The sequence below is a fragment of the Schistocerca cancellata genome, chromosome 4 (genome assembly GCF_023864275.1).
Source record: "Schistocerca cancellata isolate TAMUIC-IGC-003103 chromosome 4, iqSchCanc2.1, whole genome shotgun sequence".
Taxonomy (NCBI): Eukaryota; Metazoa; Arthropoda; class Insecta; order Orthoptera; family Acrididae; genus Schistocerca; species Schistocerca cancellata.
Window position 1 is genome coordinate 845,501,942 of NC_064629.1, and position 13,645 is coordinate 845,515,586.

The window sequence follows — 13,645 nt, forward strand, 5'->3', positions numbered from 1 at the left end:
GACCATTACAGGAATCATTAGAGAGGGACTTAGTCCATGGCCCAGTCGATGAGTTTTGAGATCTCATGGAAATGTCGGAATAGCCACTGAAATTTAACCCACAAAAATTTTACAGGAAACAAGGAAATGGGTATGACAATGGTTATTTCGACTATCTAGTACGAAATCAACGTAATTAATTTCATCAGAGTAGTAATAGCATTGGGAATAATTATTAAAGAGGCAATAATGAAGAAGGGAAATTTATGAATCTGATAGGGAACAAAGAGTTGAAGCATCGGATAACAGCGACAGTAGATCGGAAAACTATTTTCGCCACATCTTTGGTAGAGAGATTGAAAAACAAACCGGAGTTGAAAAGAACACTACGGGTAGCAAATCCAAGAGTATACAGGGAATCAGAAAACAGGGCTCAAATAACGGAAATGGAGCTTTAAAAGATGAAAGGAGGGTAGGAAGAAGTCGAAAGCAAAGTAACAGAAAAGGAGCAAATATAAGATAGATAAATATATTATATAACGATTAAATAACGCTAGAAGATTAATCAGATTCAGGCGAAGAAGAGAATAACATTTGGTGCAAAACTGGGTATCAAATTCGAGAGCAGACGTAAGTGCAAAGTTGACAGTACTAGAATGTAATGTAAACTCGACTAGGATACAATTTGATAGCGGCAATCAATGTGAGGTTGGTAGAGATTCAGGAACGTAAGATTTTAATGTGTCTGTGTGCGACGAAGAAAACAGTTCCGGTGATACGTATATTGTATTGGCGGAAGCTAAAGAAGAGAGTTGTAGTGAACTGTAATTTGTATCAGCTGATATGGTTAGAAGCTCAGTATATACGGACTGAAATAATAAATTTACTGTCGAGGGAAAATGAGTGGGAGATTTCAGGAAATAAAGTTGTGGACTAGGATAGTGTTACCGCTGGACTGGATATTTCGGCAAGGGAATCAGGGTTTTCATGTCTATAGAAGGAGGCGAGCTCATGTTGTTAGATATCGATAAAGTGTCAATGAGTATTTTCAAAACAGATCAAGAGATAGTAGTAAGTAACTACGGAGACACTTTTGAGTTACATTCGGAAATTAATACTGAGTGGTACGTAAAGTAGGAAGCGGATTATAGTACTAACGATTGGAAATCATATGGGAGTCTTTAGAAACACTGTTACTAAAATACTGAACGAAAGAAAAATTTAAAGTAGCGAAAGAGCTTGAGGGGAGTAGAAAAAACCTAGGAGCAAGGAAAGTATATGATTACCTGTTTAACAGAGATAATGAAATTGGAAGGGTTGTAAGTAGGCTGTTTGGTTTTTGTGTTGGTAACGCCCCATTGCGCTCTGTATGAAAATCACTGATTGTGTTGTGTGCAGTCTGAGGCTGGTCAGCATTGTTGTAATATTTACTATTGTAGTGTTGGGCAGTTGGCTGTTAATAGCGCGTAGCGTTGCGCAGTGGTGGATGTGGGAAGAGAGATGACGGAGTTTTGAGATCGGATGATCTGGACGTGTGTCCATCAGAGACAGTAAATTTGTAAGACTGGATGTCATGAACTGATATATATACTATGACTTTTGAACACTATTAAGGTAAATACATTGTTTGTTCTCTACCAAAATCATTCATTTGCTAACTATGCCAATCAGTAGTTAGTACCTTCAGTACTTAGAATCTCTTATTCAGCTGGCAGTATTGGCGCTCGCTGTATTGCAGTAGTTTGAGTAACGAAGATTTTTGTGAGGTAAGTGATTCATCAAAGGTGTAGGTTATTGTTAGTCAAGGCCATTCTTTTGTAGGGATTTTGAAAGTCAGATTGCGTTGCGCTAAAAATATTGTGCGTCAGTTTAAGTACAGGCATCTATAATTTTTCAAAGGGGACGTTTCATATGTCGATCCTTAGCCGAGGATACCTCACTGGAATCTTCTGATTTTTTCTTGTAGTTTGTGTAATTAATGTAGCTATTGTTTATTGCTAGCGCGTAATTATAGAGAGAATTTCCTTTGTAGCTGTAGTTTTTCATTGTTTTACAGTAAAACAGTTGTGGCATGCATGTAGATTTGTACCAAGTATTTCGCAGTTGCGCTTGCAATTAACTAGATATTATTTTCAGTGCTATGTTAATGTGTTCTCTTATTTTTGCTCTTCAAATTGTGTTTTTCTTGTTATCGTGTAAAATACGTGATAATTATGACGTGTGAAAAACGTAACACTAGGCTCCAAAGTAAATTGAGAAATGATAGTGACGACGAGCGTAGCTTATCAGCGCCACCTTGTAATGAATTAACAGACATTCAAATTAGTAATTTGGTAATTGTGCATAGGGAAATGGAGCGGGCGGCAAATAATGGTGTAAACGGTGAAACAATAAGTGAACAGGGAAGCATTATCGATCGATCGGTCGGCAACAGCTCGCCTCAGGAATCCGAAATGACAGGATACAATATTGCAAATACTGTAGATTAAGGTTTTGCGTCCTCACCGATTTCTCAAATAAGCCAAGACAGATTTTCTGCTTTTCAAAATGCGAATATTGCGGGTTCAAATGCACTGCCGAATAGCACTGAGGAACATGTTTCAGACACCAGTGCATTGTTATTACCATTAATGCAACAAATGGGACAAAAGCTTCAAAAGTTAGACACAATTTAACAAAATCTTCAAAAGTTAGACACAACGGAACAAAATCTTCAAAAGTTAGACACGACGGAACAAAATCAGTGACAAACACAGCAACAGCTTCAAAAGTTAGACACAGTGGAACAAACGCTTGAATAAACACGTGAAGGTTTAACTGCTGAGTTACTTAAAATTGAATCAAAATGACAAAAAGTCTGTAATGACGTAAAAACACAAATTTGTGAGCATTTTCAACCTATTTTTTCGCGTCATGAAAATGCATTACAGAATCACGAAGCAGCCATAAAAGAACTGCAAACTATTGTTCATGAAAATCACGACACCTTGCAAGCTAAAATTGACTCAGTTGCATCTACCGATTCGGTTACGCAACTTGCAAAAACTGAGGAAAACTTAAAGGACACAGTAGATACGATTTCAACACAAATAGACACTCTGAAACTTGGTTCAGAAAAACACACTGAGGAAATCAGTTCACTATCGGAGATAGTAACCGAGCTTTCGGATCAGTTCACTAATTCACATATTTCAGAGGAGATTCGCGCTCCAATACGGGAAGAGGGACATAGAAATACGGAACAGCTACAAAATAATAACACAGGGCACTTCGGAAATTATGAAAGAAATTGACAAGGTACACCGAATTTTGAGATGGAACCGCCGAAACGAAGTAACAGTGACCGATATCCGACTCGCCGACATGATGATTTTGACTATAAGCTGCTCATTACTACACGTTAATTCAAAACATTTAAGAATTCTGGCAACGACATTCATCAACAAGCATGGCTCCATCAATTCTCTCATTGTTTTCCTCCCAACTGGTCAATGGAGCACAGGTTAGAATTTCTGTGTGGCTACTTAGAGAATGAACCAGCTGTAAGAATGCGATCAGTCATTCTCGATTGTCACATTGAAGGAGAATTTTATGATGCTTTCCTCTCAGCATATTGGTGTCAAGCTACATAAGACCGAGTAAAACATAGCATCATAATGATGAAACATTTCGAACAATCTGAATTTTCCAGTCTTGCCAAATATTTCGAAGACATGTTACATAAGAATCAGTATCTTTCAAACCCATACAGCCCCTCAGAACTCATCCGCATTTGCTTAATCAAATTGCCTGAACATTTACGACATATTATTTTGGCAGGACGTTGCAAAGACGACATTGAAGCTTTTCAGGGACTCTTACAAGAATTGGAAATTGACACTGACCGCCCGCATCTCGTGGTCGTGCGGTAGCGTTCTCGCTTCCCACGCCCGGGTTCCCGGGTTCGATTCCCGGCGGGGTCAGGGATTTTCTCTGCCTCGTGATGGCTGGGTGTTGTGTGCTGTCCTTAGGTTAGTTAGGTTTAAGTAGTTCTAAGTTCTAGGGGACTTATGACCACAGCAGTTGAGTCCCATAGTGCTCAGAGCCATTTGAACCATTTGAACACTGACAATGGCGGGACACGAAAACTGGAACACAACAATTACAGGTCACAATTCCGTGATGACAGAAATGATAACTGGACACGACAAGGCTATTCTTACAACGTAAATCGTGACCAAAACAGACACCACCCATATGACAATCGTTGGCAGAGTAGTAATAATTACAGGGAAAGATCACCTCTCGGCGGAAATGACTATCGCAGAGACAATCAGAGAAACAGACAATAGGGGACCAAAATAATTATTATCAAGGGAGACAGAATAACGTCAGACGCAACGGTCCACCGCGCAGTTACGATCCAGGTAGAAATTCTCCACCACATTACCGACAAAAAAGAAACTACACTCCTGGAAATGGAAAAAAGAACACATTGACACCGGTGTGTCAGATCCACCATACTTGCTCCGGACACTGCGTGAGGGCTGTACAAGCAATGATCACACGCACGGCACAGCGAACACACCAGGAACCGCGGTGTTGGCCGTCGAATGGCGCTAGCTGCGCAGTATTTGTGCACCGCCGCCGTCAGTGTCAGCCAGTTTGCCGTGGCATACGGAGCTCCATCGCAGTCTTTAACACTGGTAGCATGCCGCGAGAGCGTGGACGTGAACCGTATGTGCAGTTGACGGACTTTGAGCGAGGGCGTATAGTGGGCATGCGGGAGGCCGGGTGGACGTACCGCCGAATTGCTCAACACGTGGGGCGTGAGGTCTCCACAGTACATCGATGTTGTCGCCAGTGGTCGGCGGAAGGTGCACGTGCCCGTCGACCTGGGACCGGACCGCAGGGATGCACGGATGCACGCCAAGACCGTAGGATCCTACGCAGTGCCGTAGGGGACCACACTGCCATTTCGCAGCAAATTAGGGACACTGTTGCTCCTGGGGTATCGGCGAGGACCATTCGCAACCGTCTCCATGAAGCTGGGCTACGGTCCCGCACACCGTTAGGCCGTCTTCCGCTCACGCCCCAACATCGTGCAGCCCGCCTCCAGTGGTGTCGCGACAGGCGTGAATGGAGGGACGAATGGAGACGTGTCGTCTTCAGCGATGAGAGTCGCTTCTGCCTTGGTGCCAATGATGGTCGTATGCGTGTTTGGCGCCGTGCAGGTGAGCGCCACAATCAGGACTGCATACGACCGAGGCACACAGGGCCAACACCCGGCATCATGGTGTGGGGAACGATCTCCTACACTGGCCGTACACCACTGGTGATCGTCGAGGGGACACTGAATAGTGCACGGTACATCCAAACCGTCATCGAACCCATCGTTCTACCATTCCTAGACCGGCAAGGGAACTTGCTGTTCCAACAGGACAATGCACGTCCGCATGTATCCCGTGCCACCCAACGTGCTGTAGAAGGTGTAAGTCAACTACCCTGGCCAGCAAGATCTCCGGATCTGTCCCCCATTGAGCATGTTTGGGACTGGATGAAGCGTCGTCTCACGCGGTCTGCACGTCCAGCACGAACGCTGGTCCAACTGAGGCGCCAGGTGGAAATGGCATGGCAAGCCGTTCCACAGGACTACATCCAACATCTCTACGATCGTCTCCATGGGAGAATAGCAGCCTGCATTGCTGCGAAAGGTGGATATACAATGTACTAGTGCCGACATTGTGCATGCTCTGTTGCCTGTGTCTATGTGCCTGTGGTTCTGTCAGTGTGATCATGTGATGTATCTGACCCCAGGAATGTGTCAATAAAATTTCCCCTTCCTGGGACAATGAATTCACGGTGTTCTTATTTCAATTTCCAGGAGTGTATGTAAACTATCGACATGACGACAGACGATATAATCGCAACGACAGACCTGAATTTCATCAGAACTGGCGGAATTCAAACAGGGCAGGTCCCTTTCGACAAAGTGAATTTCTAGAAGTTATATCTCCAAACCCCAATAACGACGCACGCAAACAAAGACACAGACAATGACTCGCACTGCAGGCAGCCACATGCGCCGGCTGGCTCAGAGAAAAATAACATAGACGCTAATCTTGAGAAAAGTTTTAGCATTCCTTACCGAAGTATACAACATGATAATTGCTCTGAAGTTGAAACTCTGCATACTAGGAAGAGTAAAGGTTTACACCACATTTCACATGTAAAACCGTTTATTGAAAGATAATGTGCTTTTTAACTTAGTCTTTGCTATAAAATTTTTCACTTCACGTTACTAGTACTCTTTGTCACACTTAGAAACTGTTAACATGCAACTATATTTTAAAGTTAACTATCCAGTCAAGAACTTGGGGAACTTATTTCGACAAGTAATTACAAATGCATTGTTATAGTGAACAGAGGACACAGTGTTATTGTGTGTGTACATTCTTCCTTGTCAGTTGCACGATTACGTAACGACTACAAGGCTTACATACTTAAAACATATACTGCTAATGATATTTTAATGCAACATTTTGGTTTACTTGAAAAGACATTCTTCATTTGAAGTACTTTCTGTGAGATTAAAGATGACTTAGTATTTGGTTTCTTCGACAGCTACACGATTATATTACGACGCTACTAACGTGTGACACAATTTACAATGTTGCTTTTGTGCTGTACCTGTTTTATATCTGCACAGTTTTTCTGAATTCTTCTGGAAAGTAGAACATGTTTTAGTAGTAACTTTTGTGGTATAGCTACAATGAGACAGCCTTTTTCGTAGCACAACAATACGTTACAGAATAGTACTTTCTTGATCACGGTAATGTACGTAATGACTATGATATCTATACGCATAGCATTTCACTTTTGTTTATGATGAGGTAAGTACATTGGCTTCTGCAGAACTTAGCTTTCAGAGGACGATAACTACGACAGTTCCACAGATTTATCTTACAGCAAGACGCACATTTAGCGCTAACGGACACGTATTTGAGTGATTAATTTTGTACTTAAAACATTTATTTTTAAAGATTTTTGAATCACAAAGATACAAAGAAAGTTTCCGGTGATACATTTCATTCCATTGCTGTAATCTGTAACATCTGAGGGTATAATTACATTAATCCTTAGGGGGGTACACGCTTACTTTGTGTACCATGTGTTTGGCAAGCACAAGGAGCCCTAGCTAATATGGTATTTGCTTATACAACTTTACACGTCGGTACCATATTTCTCTAACACAGAATTACACAGCTATCTGATTATTTTCACAGAGAAACAAACATTTTTTACTACATCAGGGACACATGTTTACGCAATTACACAGTTGGCTAACTTAATACTTATGAAATTGTATTTTGTCTGTACTTTGTGAAATTTTCATATTTTTTTCAGAACCATTGTGATATTATGAGAGCTTTGAATGATGTATTTGGTATGGGATCATGATTTTTAAAGTACGTTTGAGGTAGATAACACTATTGAAATGAGCAGAGAATTTTTTTTTAGGTTTTGAAATTATTGCAGAAAGCTTCGACGTTTTTGAGACTTGACTGAGGTGTTATGATGTTATTATTACGACGACGATGTGTATTATGCTGTTGAGGTATGCTGTTGAGGTATGATCAATAAGCTGATGCTATATGAGGAGTTTGACTATGCTACGTATTTAATATAATGAAATATTGAAGAAGTGTCGACGAATATGTATATGTGTAATAAGGTAAGGAATAATGAGTAGTGGTTAGGGACTCTGATTTGTTAAAAAGGATGTTGGAAACCAAGAATCGTACTTTAATAAGAGTTATGGAATGTGTGTAAATGCGTGAATGTATCACAATGCCGACGAATATTTTTTGTTCACTGTTATATTTATAGGATTTTGCTTCTACACATTTGTAATGCAAATTCTCGACCTGTGAAATTTTTATATGAGACTGTCACTGTAGCAGAAACTGCTGTCGTAGATATTTCGGTAAGAAACCTAAGTGACCTTGACTTAATGTGCTGTAGGCGCCAAGCTATGCGACAGTTGCCTGAAAAGAAAAAGGCTGTACATTTCAGAGGCACAACAAAAAAAAGGGAGAGGCCATTAACCTTGCTATTGACATTTCTTTGTAGAAAGTATTTCAAATAAGACACGCTCATACTTGAAACATATGATTACAGTTTTGAGCTCATACTTTCTGATATTTACTGAAATGTCTAATGAAATGACGAGAAATATTTTATGTCTATACACCTGGTTATGACTACTGTCTTTCTAGTTGAGAGATTTTTTTACTGCCTTATGAAATGCCATATGGCTAGTGAATGATGTTTTGTGCCTTCCTTTGTATATATAATTGCCTGTTTTGTTTAATATCTAGTTTCTAGCTGCACTGCAGCATTGGTTAATATAAAATCTAATAGATGTACTCATGTAAATATTTTCTGTCTACAGATCCATTAAACAGTAATTTTACGATCTACTTTCTTATAAAAAAGGAAACACAAATAGACATTTCCCTTCACAGGAACTGCATAAATAATTTTTTTACGATTTGGTAACTTGTCTGCTAGAGTAAGTTATCGTGATGCATCACTCTAGTGTTAAGATGTGACATAGGTATTAAACATGGCCATTTTTACTGTAATATTTTTTCTGCTTGATCTTTGTCATGTTTAGATATAAGTTATAGCATTTACTGCTGTTGTTTGCCAGGTATAGTTCTACTGAATTTTACATTGTATTAAGCCAGTTTTTCTACTGATTTATTTTTGTTTTTGCTGCACATTGGCTCATATTAGTGATAATGTTGCATTTGGTTTGCTAATTTATATTTATTGCTCCTTGCTTTGCCAATTTGCATTTTTTGTCATGGCTGTTTGTGTTAATTGCTGCATTGCCTCGATCCTTAGTTTAGCATCTGAGCTCAGTAGATTTAAGTTAGCTTAAGAAGGGGTAGGCTATATATGAGAATGAGTTGTGATGAATAGGAAGAAATACATTGACAGGGTATTAAAAAAAAGGTGAAATAAGAGGAAACATCTATGAAATGAAGTTTTGGGTTGGACTGCAGTACCAAATGTCACACTGAAAACAAATCATATCCTCTCCTTTTGTGTTATTCCACTATGTGTTTGTGTACCCTTGTGTATTTGTGTATTTCCTGTCTTTATGTGTTTATCTGATAAGAGTTATGTTGTAGAATTTTTCTAATACTATGTTATTTACTTTGTAAAGATGTTTAGACATTATTTATTCTGTATTGATTTCATGCTCATGTGTGAAATTAATGTGCTCGCACGTGTGTTGATAACTGAGCAAGGGACTGGTTAACAGCATTGCTGGTTCTAAGGACATTTCAAAATAAATTTTTGTGAGTGCACAAGTGGTGGTTTATGGACTTGCTATATTGTCCACAAGACTCTTCGATGGTGATTGTGCACCTGCACAGTCTCAACAGATGGATGCTGGCCGTCTCTACAAGGACTACAGTGGGTCTGCATCTTTGATTGCCCACCAATACCATTATTTCTACAAGGACTGCAGCGAGTCTGCACCTCTGGCGCCCACCAATACCATAATCTCTACCAGGACTACAGTGGGTCTGCTCTGTGATGACCTACCTACCAATATTCTTCAAAACTTCCACTGACTCTGCTGTGGGTTTGTTCTCTTGTGGCCCATTACCTATCTCCAGGTCAAGAGTCAGCACTGTCTTTCCGTTGGAAGGACAACACTACTTCTTCAACACTGCATGGAAATCCACTACTTCTGTGTGCATTTTCTTTTACTGCTCAGACTTTTAGAAAAAAAAAGACACTGCAATTTTACTGTGATGAATGATCAGGACTGTCTTGTTGGACTGTGAGGAAATTTTAGCTTTTGACCAACATGGTATCAATAAGTGTGTGCATTTGATTTCTTTGTTATTGTAATCATGAAAATTTTTTTCAAATCTGTATTGGCCAGTGCCCGAAACAATTTGTAAAATTTTTTGTGGGGAGCATGGGGGCTATGTAAGTAGGCTGTTTAGGTTTTTATGTTGGTAACGCCACGTAGCGCCCTGTTTGAAAATCACTGACTGTGTTGTGTGCAGTCTGAGGCTGGTTGGCATTATTGCAATATTTTCTATTGTAGTGTTGGGCAGTTGGCTGGTAACAGCGCGTAGCGTTGCGCAGTTGGAGGTGAGCCGCCAGCAGTGGTGAATTTGGGGAGAGAGATTTGTAAGACTGGATGTCATGAACTGATATATATATATATATATATATATATATATATAATGACTTTTGAACATTATTAAGGTAAATACATTGTTTGTTCTCTATAAAAGTCTTTCATTTGCTAACTATCCCTATCAGTAGTTAGTGCCTTCAGTAGTTACAATCTTTTATTCAGCTGGTAGTACTGGCGCTCGCTGTATTGCAGCAGTTTGAGTAACGAAGATTTTTGTGAGGTAATGATTCTTGAAAGGTATAGGTTATTGTTAGTCAGGACCATTCTTTTGTAGGGATTTTTGAAAGTCAGATTGCGTTGCGCTAAAAATATTGTGTGTCAGTTTAAGCATTGACATTTAAAATTTTTCAAAGGGGACGTTTCAAGGTGTCTGTAGTTAATGTCTATGATGCAAATGTGTGGTCTTGCATTAAAGCAGAGAACGAAAGCCTGAATCTGATAAAAGTACTACGAATTCTGAAGAAGTACTTTGTAGTAGCAAGGAATATTTCGGCGTAAGTGAAATTATAGTGTTAAGTAATGTCGGTGTAGTCGATGTAACTGTAGTCTCATCAGCTGGAGATAGGAAATTAGATACGTGGGTGGAAGCGAGTGAATTGTTGTTGAAGGAAGACGGAAAGGGTGTGAAAATGGTGAGATGTTGTGTATCGAGGTTAGAGCTACCGCGAGACATACGACAGAGGATGACATAGGTACCCTTTACCTTGTTCCGGGAGATTGGTGCAAGCTTTAAAAGATGAAACCGAGTTTGACTGGAGTACAAAGCACCTAGACGATCACAGTGAAGAGGTCTGGAGTCAGGGAGGGGCAGGGAAAGCCTTGCTGTGCCAGTCAGGCAGCCAGGAATTCCAAATTACTTTATTGCGGTTTCCCGCCATAATTCATTACAGGCAGCAGCGGCGTGGCTGCGGCATTCCGCGGTCTCCTTTGTATGAGTGTGTGTGTGTGTGTGTGTGTGTGTGTGTGTGTGTGTGTGTGTGTGTCGCCCAGCAATGCTGACAGAGCACGGCGTGGGCCGAGTGGTAGTGCGTTATGCAACCGATTCTGCCAGTGACGATTTCGGGTACCAGCAGCTACACATGGCTGTACCCACGTGTGTGGAAGTGCATCTTGCATCCTTCGTGCTGATTAGCAGATATTGGCGGGTGGCGTAATGGCCATGACCCAGTGACTAGCCGGCCGGAGTGCCCGAGCGGTTAAAGGCGCTACAGTCTGGAACCGCACGACCGCTACGGTCGCAGGTTTGAATCCTGCCTCGGGCATGGATGTGTGTGACGTCCTTAGGTTAGTTAGGTTTAAGTAGCTCTAAGTTCTAGGGGACTGATGAATGGCTCTGAGCACTATGGGACTTAACATCTATGGTCATCAGTCCCCTAGAACTTAGAACTACTTAAACCTAACTAACCTAAGGACATCACACAACACCCAGTCATCACGAGGCAGAGAAAATCCCTGTCCCCGCCGGGAATCAAACCCGGGAACCCGGGCGTGGGAAGCGAGAACGCTACCGCACGACCACGAGCTGCGGACGGGACTGATGACCTTAGAAGTTAAGTCCCATAGTGCTCAGAGCCATTTGAACCCAGTGACTCACGCTGACGACCGGCAAGCTGCTTCCAAGGGCTGAGCATCCGCAATGTGGTTGCGGCTCTCCGCCCCATGATCTCATGGTGGGTTGCCCTAACGTAGAGTCGAATTATGTTCCTGGAACAGCGTGCTAGGTGCGCCCAAGTGTCACAGTCGCCGTGGCGGCAGAGCTGCAATACTGACACAATTTGTTTTAGTACGAAATTTCTACGTATTTATACGCTTTCAGGCTCCACTTAATGGGCTCTGCCGTGCTTTGCGGCAGGTACACTTCTGCGGCAGCCGGTGTGGTAAGGCTTCCACTTTCTTGACCCTAGGCACTGGTGTGTCAACTGTTTCCACAGCTCGCCAGGCCGGCTCACCCCGAAAATTTGAGGCGGCTGTGTTATATTTTGTAATGCAGAACATCTGTGCTCGCCTGTGGCTGGAGCCGCTGCAATCTACTTCTTACTTTGTGCGTTTCTGGCCAAATATGGTCGGTGCGCTACAACACTACAGAGTACTGGAGGTTGCATCGTCACAGTTACAGATCTCATACAGTTTGATTCTTGAAGTTTTCCCGGCGTATTGAATGTTCGATGAGATTTCGGGATTGCAGCCGATCATGTTGACACTCACCTGAAGAGGGCTGGACGATTGCCAGCCGAAATATCGTGGCAAGAAACGGACACTTACCTGAATATGGCTGGACGATTGCCAGCCGAAATATCATGGCAAGAAGTCAACATGATCCGGCTGCAATCCCGAAATCTCATCGCTCATACAGTTTAATTGTAAATATGTTAATGATTGCAATTGATAGTTATTTATACGATGTATTTATTGCATTCTGGTGATTGAGCTAGCTCTCTTGCATTTAAAGTTTCATGTCTTTCTCTATGTTTTCATATCCCCACAGCTGTAGCAAACAAAGATGCTGAAGGTTGTTTCACCAACGAGATGTACGCGTTAGAAGTGGAAGAGAGAGAAACAGATTCCGAAAATTATCTATTAAGGGAGAAACATTTAGAGAGGGAAGAAGTAGAAATTGAGCAACCCGTTATGGTGATCGAGATGTATGAGGGAAAGATATGCGTGCTTCTCGACTCAGGAAGCAACGTGTATGTGGTTTTGGATGAGTTTATAAGTAAGTATAGAAATAAGAATTTACTAATACTTCCAGCAACAAGCGTCAAGTTCCAAAATGTCATTAGTGGACTAAGTATGCGCAAAAAAAATGAAACTTTATTAGATTATAAGTGTGGAGAACATAATTTTAATATGTCTCATAGTGATTAGGCTAATTAAAAATGTTGTGTAAAATGAGTTCCTCACTTAAATGTTCAGAGGGTATTTTGTATTTGAGCTACAGTATATGACACATAAGGCAAAATTATAATACATTTTAACAGGGTAACGAAGTATTGTCCACATCGAAAAAGTTAAAAGTTGGGATGGTTCAAAAATAGAAGCACAACAGGCACTAGCAATGTGTGCAAGGATGAATAAAAATTTGAGGCCATGGTGTGCTTCAGATCTGTGAAGACCGGAATATCAAGAAGAATTAAATTATCGTAGTAGGTGCTGAATTGGATATGATGCAAATACTTGTTTATGAATAATTAATTATCACTGTGTCATATTTAGATGAGTAGAATTTATTAAAGTGTACAACTTCTTAGTTGAAATAAAATATGTTATGAATTCCACACAAGGATAGTAGAATTAAATTTTATCTCAGCTTAAGAAATTCATTACTGTTGTTTACTGGCTAAATTGTTGTTAAAATGGAGTTATTGTTGTTAAATAAAAGGGCTGTTGGGAAAATCAAAAATAATCAAGCATTTCCGACAGATAATAATGTCATTTGTATTTCCACTTACCGTA